The sequence below is a fragment of the Schistocerca cancellata genome, chromosome 1 (genome assembly GCF_023864275.1).
Source record: "Schistocerca cancellata isolate TAMUIC-IGC-003103 chromosome 1, iqSchCanc2.1, whole genome shotgun sequence".
NCBI lineage: Eukaryota > Metazoa > Arthropoda > Insecta > Orthoptera > Acrididae > Schistocerca > Schistocerca cancellata.
Window position 1 is genome coordinate 1,036,661,626 of NC_064626.1, and position 4,084 is coordinate 1,036,665,709.

Sequence of the window (4,084 nt, forward strand, 5' to 3'; positions counted from 1 at the left end):
TCAACCATTCTTTGGCGCAAGTCGAGGAATCTGCAGCCAACACGGTCGCATAACCGTCTGAGCCTCTGATTCAGACCCTCCTCTCGGTTCTGTACCAGAGGTCCGCAGTCGGACCTGTCGACTATGCTGCAAATGGTCAGCTCTGCTTTCATCTCACAAGCAAGACTGGCAACCTTTACCACTTCTGTTAGCCGCTCGAAACCAGAGAGAATCTTTTCTGATCCATAGTGACACACATTACTGATACCGAAGTGAGCCACCACCTGCAGTTGGCTGCACCCTGAGCTCTTCATGGCATCCAGGAGGGCCCGTTTCACGTCTGGAATGACTACACCTGGTATACACACGGAGTGCACATTGGCTTTCTTCCTCTTCTTGGCAGCCATGTCCCTAAGGGGCCCCATAACGCTCATAACATTAGACTCCCAACTATAAACAATCCCACCCTCTGTGATTTTCCGGATCTTGCAGACTGAGAGGTTTCTTCTGAAACAGGACAGGCGACGGCATCTGGCTCAGTGACAGTGTCAGCCACAGGCAACTCCTGGAACCTGTTTGTCAGACTAACAAGGGAGGCCTTATGAGCGGCCCCCTGGGAAGTCTTTCACCGCCTGCTATGCCCCGGAGCGACCTCCCACTCGTCCACAGGTGAGGGGTCAGCCTCAGCGCTAGCAGTAACTGGATTGGCCACCAGTGAGGACCGATCAGAGGTTAAAATACAAGGATGGTTAACGCTGTTTGTGGTTGACATTGGACTTGTTGTCCGAAAATGTCCCATATGTGCTCTGTTGGAGACAGGTCTGGCGATGGAGAAGGCTAAGACAACATATCGACACTCTGCAGAGCATATTGGGTAACAACAGTGGTATGTGCACTTAAGTACAATATTGCAGTCAGGGGGCGTGAGATAACCGCTGGAGTGCTCCTGGTGCCATACGAAATGGTACCGCAGACCACAACTCCAGTTGTAGATCCAGTGTGTCTAGCATGCTGACAGGTTAGATGCAGGCCCTCAACTCGCCTTCTTCTAACCAACACACGGCCATCACTGGCACTGAGGCAGGACCAGTTTTCATCAGAAAACACAACAGACCTCTATCCTGCCCTCTAATGAGCTCTCGCTTGATACCACTGAAGTCGCAAATGGCAGTGGTTTGGAGTCAGTAGAGTGCAAGATACAGGGCGTCTGCTCGGAGCTGTTTCTGAAGTAACAGATGTAACAGTGTCACTGTGGTGCCAACTGCTACTCAAATTGCTGCTGCAGAAGGAATATAATGCACCGCAGCCATACACTGAACTCATGGTCTTCCCTCTCGGTGGTGGCACGTGGCTGTCCGAAGCCCACTCTTCTTGCGACCGTATGTACTTGTGATCATCGCTGCCAGCAGTCATCTACAGTGGCTACATTCCTGCCAACTCTTCCTGCAATATCGCAGAAGGAACATACAGCTTCTCACGCCCCTTTTACATGACCTAGTTCAAACTCAGTTAGGTGAAGATAATGGCACCTTTGTCGCTTTAAAGCCATTATTGACTAATATCAACTCCCCCCCCCCCCCCGTCTAATCTCAAAGATAAGTAGCGCTCACAACCGTTATAACCTGTATTTAAAACAAACATGATTTGCACCCTCATGTTGTTGTTGTTGTGGTCTTCAGTCCAAAGCCTGGTTTGATGCAGCTCTCCATGCTACTCTATCCTGTGCAAGCTTCATCTCCCAGTACATAATGCAACCTACATCCTTCTGAATCTGCTTAGTGTATCCATCTCTTGGTCTCTCTCTACGATTTTTACCCTCCACGCTGCCCTCCAATACTAAATTGGTGATCCCTTGATGCCTCAAAATATGCCCTACCAACCGATCCCTTCTTATAGTCAAGTTGTACCACAAATTTCTCTTCTCCCCAATTCTGTTCAATACCTCCTCTATAGTTATGTGATCTACCCATCTAATCTTCAGCATTCTTCTGTAGCACCACATTTCGAAAGCTTCTATTCTCTTCTTGTCGAAACTATTTATCGTCCACGTTTCACTTCCATACATGGCTACACTCCACACAAATACTTTCAGAAACGACTTCCTGACACTTAAATCTATACTCGATGTTAACAAAATTCTCTTCTTCAGAAACGCTTTCCTTGCCATTGCCAGTCTACATTTTATATCCTCTCTACTTCGACCATCATCAGTTATTTTTCTCCCCAAATAGCAAAACTCCTTTTCTACTTTAAGTGTCTCATTTCCTAATCTAATTCCCTCAGCATCACCCGATTTAATTCGACTACATTCCGTTATCCTCGTTTTGCTTTTGTTGATGTTCATCTTATATCTCTTTTCAAGACACTGTCCATTCCGTTCAACTGCTCTTCCAAGTTCTTTGCTGTCTCTGACAGAATTACAATGTCATCGGCGAACGTCAAAGTTTTTACTTCTTCTCCATGGATTTTAATACCTACTCCGAATTTTTCTTTTGTTTCCTTTACTGCTTGCTCAATATACAGATTGAATAACATCGGGGAGAGGCTACAACCCTGTCTCACTCCCTTCCCAACCACTGCTTCCCTTTCGTGCCCCTCGACTCGTATAACTTCCACCTGGTTTCTGCACAAATTGTAAATAGCCTTTCGCTCCCTGTATTTTATTCCTGTCTCCTTAAGAATTTGAAAGAGAGTATTCCAGTCAACATTGTCAAAAGCTTTCTCTAAGTCTACAAATGCTAGAAACGTAGATTTGCCTTTCCTTAATCTTTCTTCTAAGGTAAGTCGTAGGGTCAGTATTGCCTCACGTGTTCTAATATTTCTACGGAATCCAAACTGATCTTCCCCGAGGTCGGCTTCTACCAGTTTTTCCATTCGTCTGTAAAGAATTCGTGTTAGTATTTTGCGCCGGCCGGTGTGGCCGTGCGGTTCTAGGCGCTTCAGTCTGGAACCGCGTGACCGCTACGGTCGCAGGTTCGAATCCTGTCTCGGGCTTGGATGTGTGTGATGTCCTTAGGTTAGTTAGGTTTAAGTCGTTCTAAGTTCTAGGGGACTGATGACCTCAGCAGTTAAGTCCCATAGTGCTCAGAGCCATTTGAACCATTTTTTAGTATTTTGCAGCCGTGGCTTATTAAACTGATAGTTCGGTAATTTTCACATCTGTCAACATCTGCTTTCTTTGGGATTGGAATTATTATATTCTTCTTGAAGTCTGAGGGTATTTCGCCTGTCTTATATATCTTGCTCACTAGATGGTAGAGTATTGTTAGGCCTGGCTCTCCCAAGGCTGTCATTAGTTCTAATAAAATGTTGTCTACTCCTGGGGCCTTGTTGCGACTTAGGTCTTTCATAGTGGCACTATTAGCGCCATTCTTAAGCGACTGGTGCGACGTTTGAAAGGACATCATCTTTGAAATGTAGAAACACGCCTACCAGGTTTCATTTCAGTTGCACAATTTGTTCTTGGTGTTGCGATTTCTTTCCGTCCGTGGATTGGAGGTGGCCTGTCTTAGCTGCCTCACCCTGTATAACAAAAGCGTACCTGTGTCGTTGTACATGAGCTTTGAAGATATAACAGAGATTCTGTCAGGTGAGAAAGAAGAGTATTTAGAACAACAGTCAGTAATTAGGAGATTCGTTGTATCCTGAACACCGGAAGCCAGGTGTTGGTAATGAACAGTAACAGTAGCCTTTATTACACCTATCTGTGGGAGAAAGTATGGCCGAGTTGCCAATGTACAAAATTGAAGTGAGAGGTGCAGCGATGAGAAGGCAGTAGAAGTAAATCAGTGCAGGATGATCATAATTTTTTTAAGAGAAGCATGTAACAGTAAATACTGATTGTGAGGTGATCAAGTTGGATGTGGATAAAGATGATACGTAAGACATTTCTGCTTTCTAAGATAAGTGAGAAAGGTAGACAGAGTGATATCTGATAATGGGTCTCAGTTCCAATTTTACTGATGGCAAAATCTTCTGTAATGAAAAAACATCGCAGCAGTCTACATTTCTCATTATCACCTTGTATCAAATCTGGCAGAAAGTATCATGACGGGATTTGGCCAAAGGTGTTATTTATACTGCCATTGATAGCATAGAAACTGGG